General features: G+C 45.2%; 1 protein-coding gene and 1 pseudogene across 1 annotated transcript in view; both read right to left on the bottom strand.

Annotated features, from left to right (window-relative positions):
• VPS8 (VPS8 subunit of CORVET complex) overlaps nucleotides 1-16,523 on the bottom strand; it is a 1,704,823-nt gene that overhangs the window by 1,456,712 nt on the left and 231,588 nt on the right. The window lies entirely within an intron of this gene.
• LOC147730666 (transmembrane protein 238 pseudogene) lies at nucleotides 15,787-16,247 on the bottom strand (annotated as a pseudogene).

The raw sequence follows: 16,523 nt of genomic DNA, 5'->3' as shown, positions 1-16,523 counted from the left end.
TTCTGCATCTTGCATGGGAATGCACAGGGATATACGCGTACTGGCTGTTGGTCTTTGAAGCTTTGTCATCTATGGTGAATGAGCGGATTGAGCAGACACCGCTGATGGCTTTATTGGGGTATGTTGTACCATTACGAGAGGAGCACTGTACGTTTGTAGCCTTGGCGCTGTTACTATCTAAGAGGAGAGTGGCATGTGGTTGGGGCAGGGGGGGAGCACCAAAATTCGATCTGATATATTGTCAGGAGCAGCTTGCGACTTATGCGGAACTGTTACCTGTTACATTCAGACCGACGGATATATGGGCCCCACTGCAATGTTACTTATTATCACGATCTCAGACGGATCCCTCACAGACTGATGGGATTACTTATACATCACAGTACACCTCGTACGCTAGCGTTTGCTATAATAGACGACTCTGGTGGAGACGAACTGTCGGGACGGTGAGTTGGATGGGTGGTGATGACTACGGTTACCCCCTTTTTTTTTTATTCAAATATGACCGAAACGGGATACGATGGAGTACTGTGGAAATTTTCGTATTATTGCTGTGTGATGTGCATAACCCCCCCCCCCCTCCTTTCTCTTGTTTTCTATACCCTAATAATCAGCAGCATTTTTTGTGACCTTGTACCTGATTTGTGTAGCGAGATGCTGAACCATTGAAGATGGGTTGAGTGTTGTATCTGGGGAGGTTGCTAAAGACAACTGGTTACGGCTCCACATAAATGTTACATCAAGCTATTATGAGTATGTATGACCATGTGTGTACTATGTTTGAGAAAATCAATAAAAATAAATAAATAAATAAACTGATGACTCCCAGAGGACCTATACTTAGAATTGATTCGAATAGTCAATTGAATCCACTTTCAGTTCAACCAACATGTGTGTGTTGGCTCCATTAAGTATACACCCAATTCCTGTGTCTTTTATCAACTGAGTAGGGCACAGCAACACATGTTCAAATTAAAAAGGAGGAGAAAGATCAGAGGCTAGGTACACAACATTCAAGTGTGATGGAATCAAAGTTGAAGAGTCCTAATTTAATAGCTTGGGTGCACTTGTGCAAAAAAGACTTTACAAAGATATTAAACTACTCATTCAGCCTAATGAGGAGGGTTTTTTATGGATCCCAATAGTGAAGACAGCAATGTGGCAAGTAAAAGCAGAGTCACAAGATGTTCCTTATCCCTAATCTTTAATGCTCTCTTACTCCGAGACCAATAAAAGCTGTTTTGAAACTCTGCAAAGAAAGGCAGTCAGATTGGGCATTATCCAGGAATTTCTCAATTTACACTTGTAACTGCTGCTATACCTCAGCCTCAATTCCCTTTTCTAACAATGGCAGTATACAGATTGAATGTCGGTAATTCGGGTTACAATGATCAGATGAAGCACCACTGGTATGGCCATGTGGTTTGAGTGGGCGTGGTGGCAAAAGTCTAGGCCGCAGTGAGTCGCAGCAGACGGCGCACTTACGGTACTCGTGCGGTTTTGGGGTGGCTCAAGACGCCATTACGCTGTCTGTACTACGGGAGGAGTGAGAGTGCCACAGAGGCAGCCGAGCTAGGTCTCGATGCTACTTTTGGTCCCGCACCTCCCTGGAAAAAAACATCGCTGTGCTGTCTACCAGCCCAATAGGCTCCAGCGAGCCTCTCCTGCACGAGCCGCCCCCAGTGCAAAATCCAAAACACTACAGCCAGTTGCCCTCCTTCGTGAGCCTTTCCACCTTTCCTGCTTGAGCACGCACCTGGGCCCACCAGGAGCTACCAGAACACCATTGTGCGGTGAGGGCATTCAGTGAGCAATCCAGCATACGGGCACACCAGCCAGCTCCTACCAGGCGAGCGTGGTAGCCATAGCTAGCTGCTGCAGTGAGGAGCTTGTGGGGCCCCCACAGAGGTGTTTCAGTCAGAATGGGGTGCGACTTGTGGTGGTTCTGGTGTAGCCTCTGCTCAACTTCTTCTCTCTTGCATCCCACCTGCACTCCCCCGTTCTAAAACGCATTGGGAAATTGCACCGCCAGGGACAAGCCGGCAACTCACATCTTTGGAGTAAGGGACTAAACTGGCATTTGAGACTGCTTAATGACTACTGACGTTGACCGACAACCACCAGGAGTTGGAAGGACTACAACAGATGTTGGCGTTTTGAGTTAGCAGGGCCCTGGGCGGTACCAAAAAAGGAGGGACAAAAACATGTATTTTGTCAGCAAACTAGTACCCTCCACTAAAGTTCCCCTCTGCAAAGCACCTGCAAGCACCTATTAGCCTTCCGGGGCCAATGACCCACAATGAGGTTAGGCAAGGTCAGGGAGTCCATCCCCAGTATAACAGCCAGGAAAAGCGCGCTTCTCAAGCATCCTGCGTTACAGTGAATCTATTGGATTTTATAGACTACCCTCGTGTCAGGAATGGGCCCAATAAGCATTCCGAGGGAAGTTCAGCTACTTAGGCCAATAGTCCCAAAGAGGGTCCTCTCCATTTCAACTGCAGCAACCTGTAATTTTCAGCCAAATAGCTATACGAAATTCAGTTTTGTAAATGATGCAAGAGATGTGGTTTATTCTAGCAACGAGGGGCTAACTGGACACCGCTCCATTTGGAAGTTGTCACCTACCCCCTTGAGGGGCTCTTCTCACCCAGGCACCTCGAGCTCATCAGGACCCCTAATACAAGGATTCTGCAAAGGAGTAGAAAGCGGTAATCTGCACTCTTAACTACAATGATCTTCTGGCATGAAGCGAGAAGAAAACATGGTCCTGGCTTGCCCTTCAAACCAAAGCTACGTGGGTTCCCCAAGTGTCAGACCTGTTGGCACAATCCCCCAGCAGTTAACTGCCAGCGTTAAATCACAAGTCTAACTTTTTCAATAACCTAACAGGGGGCAAGACAAGGAAGTCCAGCACTGGCAGACAATTGTAAAACTCTACCGAACCTGAGCCACAAATGGAACCCTATCTTTTTCCAGCTGAGGGTGAAAAACAAGGCCATCCCACGGGCCATAGTGACCGCTGGCACACGCAAGGCCACTGCAAGACCAACACCATCTCCAACCCATGGGGTACAGCAGGTAACTAACGCATTGAATTTTGAAGCAACGGAATGTTCACAGCACTACGTCACCACCAACGCCTGCTGAGCCCAAGCGCTGTCCGGAGACCAAGATCAGGTAAGAGCAGTTGGCTGCCCACTCCAACCCCGGTCAGCAAGACTTGGAGGATATACAGGTGGCATGCAAGGAAAACATCTACCTTACAACTCAAGAATTGGACGAGATGGTAGAGCTGTATGCCCAGGAACTCCCCCCTACAAGCAGCGTACAATACATTAATACTAAACCAGGGACAAAGGAGGTATTGCAGATGAACAGTGTACGGTAATATTTATTAAATTCCATGCAGATATTAGTGGATGTACTACAATACTAGTCAAAAAAATGGGCATACAGATCTCACTACTCAATACATTCGCAGCCTTTGCCACTGGTATAGACGAAAAACTGGATGATCTTAACAATCTTATCAAACTAGAACAGTCTGACTGGCAATCGATACATGAAAACTGCACCTGGGGCCTGTTCCTGTACAGATTACATTCCCTCTCAGTTAAGTTATGCAAATTATTTACAGATCTAAAGCAATCCATCAAGCCTTCGCTAAGAATACAATCATAACTCTCTGCCCCAACCAACTACCTGGTTTCTTGTGGCCCACCACAAAACAATATGCCCAGTGCTTCCAGCAAGAGCAGTTCAGACCAAAGTATTACTGACGCAAACATGCACAATGTCAAAATCCCCACAGGGTCCCAGCACTCTTCCTCAAATAAGCAGAAGGTCGCATTGGTCAGTACTGAACCCATCTTGCAAATAGGCTCTTATGTTCCAGGGCAATGGAACAAGGCTCACGCTCAACAAACTAAAAAGCGAAGGCCAAAATACAAAACACAACATTATTGAACAGCTTGCGGACTATCCCATCTTCAGCACAGTGGCAATGAACTGCAAGTCAGATCCTGAAACAATATCCCAATAACAGCAGCCTGGAAAGGGGACAGAAGATGGAAGTTCTGAATGCTTGGATGTACATATTTTTAATGCTTCTAGTGATAAGAGGAAATGCACGTAAGAAACCTAACTGCCCAGATGGGGTTTCATTGAGCCCAGAGGACAAGAGCAGCTCATCGCCCTAGGCAGATCTACAACAGCCACACTTCTTACCCTAGCTTACAAGAGTCCATTATAATCCAACATGACCTCTATACAAGGCTCAACAATTCGCCAGACACAAAAACTATAACTTTTCTTCCTGAATATGGATCCAAAGGCAACTGTGGTGTTTTAAACAGGGGCAACATCTTAAGGATAAAGGCACGGATTCCCAACCAGCAAACCTTGAGGTCAACAGATTTGACTTTTGATAAATTAATTCACACGGCAAGGGAATCTTTCAGAAAATGAAGCCGCAAACGCCACCTTGAGCTAGGTAGACACAGCTGGGAAAGTATTAAATGAGTGGCAAACCTTTAGAAAATGGGGCATAAGGCCGATGTCCCCCAATGAACCAGGATGTCACCACCCATTAATAGCTTCGGGCCTATCCAGCAATGTCTGCCCACTTGCAGCCACATTTTTAGTCCTCTAGGGCACTTTAGCTACATCGCCATCAACAAAAATCTCATCCAGAAATTAGTCAGGACGATATAAGTATACATCTTTATCATCAGAAACAGATTGGAGAAGTCTCTACCAATAAATAAACAGCACTCCGCCCAACTCATGACAGCATCAGGAAAGTTGCATGAAGAACAATGAGAACCTTGGACTCCTATGACTGTGTTCACGGAACGTCAACAGCCTAGCAAGTAAAATAATTGACCCAGAAATTGTAGCCTACCTACAAACTATTGACCTAATTCTCCTACAAGAGACGTAGCTTGAAGATCCACTCAACGGGCAGGGGTTCACAAACTATTCTGTACCAGCCTGCAAAGGAGCGAAATATAGCCAACCAAAAGGGCGGCTTGGCAACTTATATATCTGTGACCAACATAAGCTCATTTAGGGAACTACACTCAAATTCGCCGGCAATGAATGCAGTTCTGACCACAATTCACTGTCAGAACATCAAAGCTCAGGTCATCATTATTAATGTATATGTACATCCAAAGGACGGGCTGAGGAGTTCAAGAGGACTCATTGAGAAAATCTTAAGGCTCCAGCGAGAGGAACAAATCACAGATCGTGCGGTTTCAGGTGACTTTAACCTACACCTTTTAGGGTCCTCTGAGGAAGATGAGCTTATAGCTGTGCAGACCGTACACTGGGATATCCCGGTCCAGTGTCGAAGCAGAACTGGCAAACTGAACAAAATTGGTAGACAGCTCTTAGGCGATCTAGAGCACTTAAGTTTCCATGTGCTCAGTGGTTGGTTCCTTGAGGACAACCAACTGGCTGCCTCACATCACTCAAGCTCTGTCAACACCACAAGTGACTCCACTTTTGTCACTCTGTCATTAATGCAGCACATATATATTTATTTCATCTAGGCAAGTAGGGGAACAGTGACTACCTACCCCAGGAGGTGACCTTCCAGACAGCCACCTTACAATGCCACTGAACCAAGGAGGAACTTGGATTGGCGTTCACCATTAATAACAAAAGGATCAAATATGCCCCCGTGTCAAAAGAGACCTGTCGGAATCAGCCAAGGCGCTGTTGCAACAGTGTCTGGCAAACTCCAACAATGTCCTAACTATTTGCGAGTCCTTCATCAAAAGGCTCACTGAGAAATCAGTCTATCCAGCAAGAGCAGGGTACCAAATACGAAGCAACTTGCAAAACTGGTTCATCCCCTCACCCCAGATTAAACTAAGGTTCCTAAAAAGGGGATGTCCACTCACAATCAATGCGGACACAGCACAAAACGTCACTCAAAAAATTGAAATAGGTAATTAAAAGGCAGCTGGAAGACACATTATGGTCCGAATTACTTTGTGATGCGAGATGCAATGACTGTGCGCAGTTTTGGTAAACAACAAACAAGCTGTTGCTTCATGCCCAAAGAGCAATTAGCTCCCACCTGATGGAAGAAACATAGGCAAAATTTCTGTCAGTTTAGTTTAACCAGCAGCTGATCAGAGGTGTCAGCATCCACGTCTCTGGCCAAACACGGACAGAAGGCCTTAACAACTATCAGCTAATGGCAGATCACTAATGAGTCGCTCCTCTCCAGCCAATAGCAGGCTACTCCAACAAAACATCTCAGATAAGCGTCGATGCAACTGAAAAGCAAATAACTAAGGGCAGGCACAAGGGGGCTCCAGGCCCAAATGGTATCCCACCAGCGCTCTTCAAGTTCCACACAGCTTACTGGGTGTCAAACTGTGCACCAGTTAACAGCATACATTTTGATGGAACTATACAAGAATTGTGGAAAGGTTCCAAAATCTTCTGAATTTTCAAGGGAAGGGACAAAATATTTAGCCAAAAACTACCTCCTCGTAACACTCCATGATGATGAAGCAAAATATTTTGCAGAAACTTTTCTCAAAGAGCTAACAACTTGGCCTCTGAAAATGCCATAATCCCATTAAAACAAACACGATTCTCAAAACTAACAGGAACTATAACCAACATAAAAGTCTTATTTCTATTAATCGAAAGAGCAAGGGAAGCAAAGCTGCCACTGCACTAATGCTTCATTGATTACAGGTCAGCTTTTGACCATGTTGATCGGGGAAAATGATGGTGGAAACTAGGGAACTGGAACATCGCACTGGCTCTCCTGCAATCACTCAGACTACGACACACAGATACAAGGTTGCAGATCAAGATTAGCACTGGATCGCATCATTCTAGACAAATCCCAACCACCAAAAACTTGAAGCAGGTGTGTGTGCTCAGCCCGCCCTGTTTAATCTCTTCTTGTCAGACCTAACATCAAAGCTGAAAATCGTGACTCCCATGCCCCTAACTAGGCAGCATGGTCTTTTCTAGTCTCTAGTATGCGGATGATTTGGTTTTAATAAGACACACATCGGTAGGGCTACAGTGCTTACTCAATATCATGCTGGAATACCCCACAAAAAACGTCCAGACCATTAACTTAGATAAACCAACAACTATGTCAATTAACAACGCAAGGAGAAAGACCCCGAGCTGGTACGTGGGCAGGATGCGGCTTGACTCAGTAGCCACATATAAAATATCTCAGAGTTATTATTAGTGAAGATGGGCACTCACTGCTCAGAAAGAAGCCTTGAGAAGAAAAGGCAACGCAATGGCCATAACTTAAAAATCTATGAAGAGAAAACTATCTAACCCAGTCCTGACGCCACTTCTCCACATAGTCCAAGCAAAGCTATTGCCCATCAAAGCTTCCAGGAGTGAACCTTTAAGAGCGAGAGATCCTACTGCTCAGACAACATAATGACCAGAACCTACAGGATGATCTTTAATCTTCCCCAAAACACTTACCCGGCACAAATACGTCTGGAATTCGGTCTTCAGAGAAAAAATGGCAATGAGTGCATAAACAGCTGAAAATCAGGAAGGCTGGCATAAATACCCTGAATTTTGATCTGTGGGAGCAGATAGAGAATAGAGACAACTTGGCTGCCAGAGCATACCTTAATGAGTTGCTAACTATAACTGGGACAGCTCACCTCTTGGAAACGCCCACCAGTCATTTGTGCTTTACAAAGCATGTTTTCAAATCTATCAAATCACTCTCTGTACTTGAGGACAGGGCCACAATGGCCAGAAGATCTCACGCATGGCTAGTCTTGAATTAGTACAGATCAGCTACCGTCCAACTATAATTCCTTACCGGTTACAGTAATAATCTCAAAAAGAAGTTTCTGAAATATCATCTTGGGCTACTTCCATCGTTGTTACGCTTACCTCCCTGGCAGCAACATCCAGGCTCGAGCAGCTGCTGATTGTGCGGTCGTGGCACAGAACGTCTATCACACTTAATTTGTACTTTTAAAAAAAACAATGGATGATCACAGATTGCTCCTAAAAGCATCCTTCAATCAAAGAGGCATCCGTACACAAAAGGCAGGCTGGAGTCACTGTTCCTATGTAGAGAGAAAGAGTAAAGTCGTCCTATTACTGTGGTACTTCGGGACAGTGCGTCCTGATCTTGGTGCTCTCACACACCCCGGAGAATGTCATGCTTCATCATTGGGCAATGCTCCTCGTCTGGCTGGTGCTGCAATGCCCTACGGATCCCCCGAAGGGTCGATTTGTCGGAGACCTTTTCAGGATAAAACCGCATGGGTGCGTGGGTGTAAGTGGCAGTGAAGTCCTAAAGTGAAGTCTAAAGATGGCTGGAGGGGTGGCTCAATGCTTTATTAGGAAAAATATCCTGTTGCCAACATAAAAAACCAAACAGGTTGTGCTGCTCAGAGGGAGAAAATGGCCCTCAGTAGCAAGAGAAATCTAGCATGCCCCTAATGGACATGTTTGGTGGTCAACATGTTTTGTGCTATCTATTGGTCTCAGGAGCAGATCCCTAGCACTTCTTCAGGACCGAAATGAGTGCTGTGTAAAAAGTTAAAAGTGTAGAAGTGAGTGGCCTATATATGTTAATGTAGTGACACTAAAGGCCTCTGCAGAGGCGTGAGGTTGGGTAGTTGGACGGCCCACACAAACTTACAAGAAACTGTCTCGAGGATACCCAGAGCCGCATTTCATAGGTCAATTTCCTCTTAATATCTAGAATACTGCATCAACCTTTAATTGGCACTACATTAATATATATAGGCCACTCACTTCTACACTTTTACCTTTTTACACAGCACTCTTTTTTTAGGGGAGAATTCACGTACCATCTCCGATTCCCATCTGCGCTGCGGTTTTAATAGGTTGTGTAGGCTTATTCAGGAAGGAATAAATATCGGACAACAGGCATTTGTCTGTGGTGCGTGTTATGTACCATAGCTCAAATTTAGTGAGGTGGCGGCTAGCATGGGGCTGTACCTGAGGTTGTGTCACCCAGTGACGGATCGCTAAGTATTGTCAATATGCATCCTTGAGAATTCCAATCCCGACACGAGCCCAGGGAAATCCAGGATTCCTTTCTCATTAAATAAGTCTCCAATTCTTTTACAGTTGACTTCTTGCCATTTCAGATACCTATTCCTTTCCGTCGTTGGGAGGAGCGGGGGGAGAAGGGAGGAGGGGGAGGGGGGCGAGGGGGGGAGGAGGGGGGGGGGGGGAGACTAGGTTGCCAATGAAAGGGGTCAGTGGAGATAAGGGAGTTGAAATGAAGCGTTTTTAAACAGTTAACCTTTTTCACTCGGAGGCCTGAAGCCCTTAGTCCAGGATAAATACTTCAGAAACAGAGGTTTTAATGACTCGGACATCAGAATTTGTATAATGTACACTGTCTATGGAAGAACGTGGATGCTGCAATTTTATGGTAATCTGGTGTCACGTTGTCAAGAGAAAAGGGACATGAGATGCTATGATCAAAGCTGTACCGCTTATATCTTATACAAATAGGTGAAAGAACGGCTAACAGAGTTAAGAAAGAAGTGTGTAGTGTTAAATGTGAATTTGGGCGATAATGTAACCTGGAACTCAGTTTAACGGTTGTGCAAAAGTGCTGAAACAATTTTTCAATTGGAGGTGTCAGTTCCAACACTACATTGAGAAAGAATTAAAAATATGAAAAACCAAACTGCAACTTAAAAGTGGGAGTCTTCCAAATGGTACCTCAAGAGTCAATGTATCTCATATGCACTTGGCACCCTGCTGGCCAAGTTCGATTTGATTCTATGTTATCAAATGTGGTTGAATAATCTAAGCAACATAAAATAGTTATTTTCATGTTCCAATGAACGGTGAACCAAGATTACTAATGTAACTAGGTCATCCACAGTTGAAACATTTGTTGTAAATGCTGTCTGCTAAAGATGTATTTTTGATTTTCAACAGCCCATTGTAGAAAAAACATGGAAGCTAAAGATGTATTTTTGATTTTCAACAGCCCATTGTAGAAAAAACATCAAAAGATGTTTTGCAAGCATCTTTCCATCGGTGTCTAATACCACAATGAGTACTTAACAGCTCAGATCAGTTTGTGGATTTCTCATTTAGGCTGTTAAAAGGAACCCCTCACGATGGCATGATTTGCCCGTAAAAGAGCACAGTGCTCATTAATGTAAAAAGTATGACACTCCAATTATTAGGCGAAATCTGTCTTATAACATGACAGTGCTTTTATAGTATATGGTTTATTAGCCATACTAACAGTATTTTTATATGCATTTGTTTGCTAATTGTAGCACGAATACTGCATTTTAAAACGCAATAGTTTAAATAAATATTCTAAACTTCAAAAAAAAGAAAAACGGTTTCCCTGGTACATATCTAGTTTGCAGACAGGTGAGAGATAGAATATACCAAACTTGATGAATTAAGAATGAAGAGTTGTTCCTAAATTGTACATAAACATGAATTAAACTAAATTCCATATGATTCTCTTATTCACCAAAGTATTTGGTTAAATAGAGTTGGTAAGGTTGAGTGAAAGAGTTGATCAACTTAGAATAATATATTGCTGATAGTGGTCACACTCTAGTTGAGTAATGATGTTAAAGTTTTGTTTCCTGATGCATGAAAAGTGTGAAGAGCGGGTAGGTCTTTTGAGAACCTGCCATTAAGTTGCCTAAAACTCAGGTTCAAAATTGACAAACTGGTGTTTTTGCAAGTTGGGATAATTTAGCTTTATTCCATTAGCTTTATTACAAACCAACTGCAGGATACACAATTGTTCATTCAATGTATCAGTGCTTGTATTTGACTACCACACAATAACTTTTCATTGAATTATCAATACAGTATCATCAATGATGAAGTCAATTATAGGTTCTAGTTCAACTGATCAATCTGTTTTTGTTCCTTTGTAATTTGTGATGGAATGTAAATATTGAGCACAATGAGTTTGGTGTTGTCCCTAAATTCAAAAGAAGCTATCTAGATTGTTTTACACTTCATTTGCACTCGTTATCCCCTATCCAATATGCTTCCAAAACTGGTTATTTCACCACAACAAGAGACTTTGTTTGATTGCTTTGCAATGTGTTAGAGTGATTTCCAACAGTTGCATATACAATTGCACATTAGAAGGTCATGTGGCACAGACAAAATGTTATGTAAAGGAATGAGGAGTCATATAAAAGATGCAACTCTAATTAATTCTACCTCTCTGTAGTTTTATTAGGTGATGTAGAGAAGTAAAACACCTACGTTAGAAGTTCTTTTTGGGACGACTCATCTTACCATTCCTTCTAGCTGCCTGTTTAACTATGGTCCCATTTTGAAAGTCCCCAGGTACACCCTCACTAACAGTATGATGGATCAAACATTGGAAGATACCTGAATGAAGAATGTATTGGTCAATATTAATGTTTATTTTCCATTCTGTATGTAGTTAGAAATCCCCAAAATTTGTATTCTACCACCAGGACTTAAAGATACTAAGTGCCAGATATACGACCATTTTATTTTGTGCCTCGTAATTTGCGACTAATTGTCAGTCGCAAATTGCGAGGCACAAAATAAAATGTACAACAGAGTGTTTAACACTGTTTGTGATTCCCAATGGGGACACAAATTGCTAGACTCATTAAAATTATTGACCCTCTCGCAATTTGTGAGCCCATTGGGAATGACAGGTCCTCCCAGGGATGGTAGCTGCTGGGCTCAAAAGACCACCATGCCTGGGACTGCTTTGAAATAAAGCAGTTTTTTTTAAATGCAGCCCGTTTACCTTAAAGGAAAACGGGATGCATTAAAAAACAAAAAGAACTGAAACGTTTTTGTTTATTTTTTAAGAGCAGGCAGTAGTCCCTGGGACCACTGCCTGCTCTTAAAAAATATTATCACTTCCCGACAATTCGGCCTAGAGAGGGGGACTAGACAGGGTTGCCCCCTGTAGCCCCTCATGTTTGCCCTGATATTAGAGCCTTTGGCGACCTGGGTTAAGGATGACCCCATGATCAGGGGGCTCAAGTGGACAGATCAGCACGAGGATAGAATCTCGCTCTATGCTGACAACATCCTTTTGTATGTTGCGGCTCCAGCGGCCTCGATCCATAGGATCCTGCACATCTTTGCCATGTTTAGCGCCCACTCTGGGTATACTATCAACTGGACAAAATCAGTACTATATATGCTTCAAGGTCCTTTGCCGCAGATGCCCAGAGACACCCACATTACAGTACCTACTGAGGGATTATGCTACCTTGGTATATGTGACTCAGCGTCCCACCCAATTCTACTACATTAACCTCAAGGCCCCGCGGAATAGGCTCCACAACAATGTGCCCCACTGGCGGTCTTTGCCACTCACTCTCTTGGGCAGGGCAGCACTGTTTAAAATGCTGGCATTGCCTCGATTTTTATATGTACTGCAAAAGACCCCTTATAAAGTCTCAGACACCTACTTCATCAGTGTAGAAAGCAAAGTCAGAACTCTTCTATGGGATGGGAAAAACCCATGCATCGCGACCCATAAACTGACCAGGGGATGGTATGACGGAGGGATCGCATTGCTTGATCTTAAACAATATTACTTAGCCTCACAGCTCGCAGTGATCAATCAGTCGGTCTTTGCCTCACTGTCAGAACCGGCACACCGCATGGACAAATGGATAATTAATCCGGGTGGGTATCCGCGTGCACTTTATTCCAACCCCAAACGCCAACACCTCACTGGCCCTACGGCCCAAACAGTTGCACTTTGGCACCACGCGACAAAGACACTGGGGTGGAACAAAAGAATAACACTGATCACTCCCTTGTGGGAGTCTGAGCCACTCGGCACATTGAGCAGTTCCCCGGGCTTCTATAAATGGGACCTAGTTGGTATCTCTTCAGTCAGGGACCTGAGGAAGCGGAATGAGATGGTCCCATTTAGAGACCCACAAGTGGAATATCAACTGGCAAGGTCAGAGACGTTCCGCTATTTACAAATTCGTCATGCAATAACCACCGTTGTGGTGAGCGGTGAGGCTCTACCCGAGGCCTCCCCACTGGAGGATAGATTGTTAACAGATCCCATGTCATGTAAATCAATATCGCTCCCATATCTCATATTATTGAACAATAGACCGGGTCCATTGACACGATTCTGGTAGCTGTGGGAATCGGACCTCGGATATTTAGAGGGTGACGATAGACAGGAAGACCTCTCCTCCCCCAAGGAAGAAGTTGCAATCCCAATGATGCTAAGGTTAGACCAGCTCCAAATCCTACCTAGAACTTACCTATCTGCACATACACTGGTAAAAAATGGGGCATTGGCCGGATTCTGGAGGCCTCAGGAGGTGCGCGGCAGAAGGTAAATTTTTACACACACTCTGGGACTGCCCAAACCTCCAGCCATACGGGTAGAGACTCGCCTCCACACTCGCGAGGGTAAGCAGGAAAAGCATCACTTAGTCCCCGCGCCTTTGTTTATTGAATATATGGGAGACCACCGACCCGACCCAGACTGAGCATCAATGGGATTTGTTTATAGCTCAAGTATGGGGGACTGGGGACTTGCCTTCATACCAGAGATAGGCTAACGACATGGACACTGCTATGATCGCAGAAAAGGATGTTTTCAAACACATGGCTGTCCCAAGAAATGGTATCGCAAATGGGCTAAATGAAATGTATCATGTGGTGAAATATGTGTTTCCCCAACAGATGAACTGCGTAACACTAAAGTGGACATTGATCTCAACCCCGCTTAGCGATGTACAGAGAATGGGTTTTAATTGTAAAAGATGGTCATTTGTCCTTTCACCACTGTATTTGTTTGTTATGTGGCTTTGTGGCCTTTCACTGCACTATCACAACTGTTCAATAAAAAAATAAAAAAATATATATATATATTTTTGCATGCATTTGCAACAAGCATTTCACTTCTTTTGGTACTAGTAAACCAAGGGGGGCTGCTGCTACTGCAGCACCTTCAGGGTGTAGCAGGCGTTTAGGGTATATCATTGCAATAGATAGTCTCATGACTGCAATGTGACGCCATTTGTTTTTATTCAGGGTCTAATTTTTGCCTGTGAGACCAGGCACTCTTGAGCTCCCACTAGGTTTGTGCTCTCAGCCCACACTTTAGACAGATGGTCTATGTCATTTTGGGACATGGCTTACAGTGTGACTAGTGTGCTGCCCTTACTCAGGCTTACATCCTCCTATAAGCTCATCCAGAGATGTCCTTGTTTCTCTGACGTGTGGCGAAAGTTTATTCTAAATAAGCGAGAACAAGTCTGATTGAACTGTGGAGGCCTAGAGTGGGCTGTGAGAAGGTGATCTCATCCCTGAGTGGATCGGAGCCAGCTGCTCACGCATGATGTGGAGTGCCCCTTTACACACAGCGGGCCTGTGTGTGGCATGGATGCTGTGTGCCGGGTATCCTGGAAGAGAAGGGAGCTGGAGGCAGAGCCCCGATGGCTGACCAGAGTTGGGCAGCTAGAGGAGGGACCCCAGGGAGCACTCGACTATGGAGATGAGCTGCCCGTTGGAAGCGGTAGGTCCTACCAGCAGCCCTGCCGCCAAGGTGAGGGGCCACCAGAATCGCGGCCCTCTGTGTGCTGGCCCTAACACTGCGAGGGACAATATTTACTACTGCTGTTTTGAATTTATACTCCGTGCACTCAATATGGGGAGTGGAGACTCCAAGAAACTGGACTGGCACGGAAGATGAATCTTCCAGAGCCTCCACGCCCCAGGGCCCGCGTGAACCAGACATAGAAACACCTGGTGATGCTTCACCCATAATTGTAGCATAGTTTCAGAATAACCGTTCTGTATGTTAATTTTTGGGAAAATACACTTTGTTTTATTTCTAGTACTCCTTGAATGGGGAGTGGGTCCAGACGGCGCTCGTTTGCCTGTTACGTTTTAGTTGAAAATTTCCGCGAGATAGAAATGTATTTTTTTTCAAGTCTATTCAAATGTAAAAATCTACGTTTTACTGAAAATGAAACTGAAAATCCGAACAGAGCAAAAAAAAATACCAACAATAAAGCCCACTAGAGAAAGAGGTTGACAGCGTTGGTTATGCCCGCAGTTTAAGGATATTTTTGAGCAACTCTGTCAGTGTGTGGATTCCATGTTGCTCCCATTTCTTCCTATTGAAGATGCTTATCGGGTATACAAGCATTTGACGCTGCTAGGATCACACCAGGCATCAGCTGTTGAGCCACGGTGTGATCTCACCGCTTGTGATCCCAGCCTATTGCAATCTCCACAGTAAGGAGTCAGCGAGGTTCCCCCCAGGGCATTGCACGCATGCAGTGGCCGAATGAGTAAACATCCGCGACATTCGATTCTAACTGAACAGGCGGCGTACCCTAGTCTCGTGAGTGGTTAGCCAGGACTCCAGGTCAGAGGAAGCACCCCATCTTTCCAAACCATTCATGTATTTATTTACACCCCAATGCATTCTGGGAATTCTAATCTTGATTAATGTGACTTGAAACAGTCGGACTACATAATTGGGCGTGGAAGGGTAAATACAGTCTGACACCACACAGGGCTTGTGTGCATTTAGAGCATAAATAAGATGGGCAAGTGTTGGTCCAAATCGTACAAACTCATTAAATTTTAACATTATCATCCTAGCCGCAGGAGTTATTGCACTGGGTAATAGTCTGTCCTTAAGCCACCTACTGTGGCTATCGATCGGACTGACTTCCACCCATCAAAATTAACTCTGTTGTTGCCAGCAATGGGGCGAAGCCTTTGACTTACCCCAACAGGTCAGGCCAGGTACCCCCTCGGGGACGCCTCTTCTTCTGAGGGCGGCTCCTTGATGCGGGGCAGCTGCATGCTGTCCTTCCCCGCCACAGCCACGCCTCCGATACCCTGGTGAGGTCCTCCCTTCTTCCTTCCACCTCCCTCTGGCTTGCCACTGCGGCGCGGCGAGAGAAGCAGCGGGAGATCTTGCGGGCCAGGTGGGCGAGTGTGCCCCCTTTGACGACAAAGTCTCGCTCCAGCTCCTCCAGGGAAATCTCGATATTGCCCGTGTACCGGAAGATCCCGCCAATGAGGCTCAGGAACACCAGAATGGCACCGGTGCAGATAAGCAAGTCGCCAAAGTCCCTCCAGTTGATCTGCAGCGCGGCAAAGATGCCCACCAGGAGGGAGGCCACCTCCACCAGGTCCATCAGAACCGCGAACAGGAGAGCCATCCGGCAGCGTCCGAGAGCGGCCGGAGCCATGTCTGCACATCCCCAGGTGTGCGGCGCGAGGGCAGAGCACTGCAAAGGTGTGCTGTGTGCACAGCAGACTCAGGAAATGGAACGAACCTGTTGTGGGAGGCAGGGATCATGTTACACACTGTCGGAGGGGGTGAGCAGGCTTAACCGTTTCGCCTCATCTCACCCCACACAAGCTGCAATGACAGAAAAATAGAAGAAAGTAGCGGGAGCCATGGGCTGGGCCTACCCCCCCCCTTGGAGCCACCCACCCCGCCTCACCAAGCGTCCGGGAACAGC

Source organism: Lissotriton vulgaris, chromosome 2_1 (assembly GCF_964263255.1).
Source record: "Lissotriton vulgaris chromosome 2_1, aLisVul1.2, whole genome shotgun sequence".
NCBI classification, from domain to species: Eukaryota; Metazoa; Chordata; class Amphibia; order Caudata; family Salamandridae; genus Lissotriton; species Lissotriton vulgaris.
This window is presented reverse-complemented; position numbering and strand designations above follow the sequence as displayed.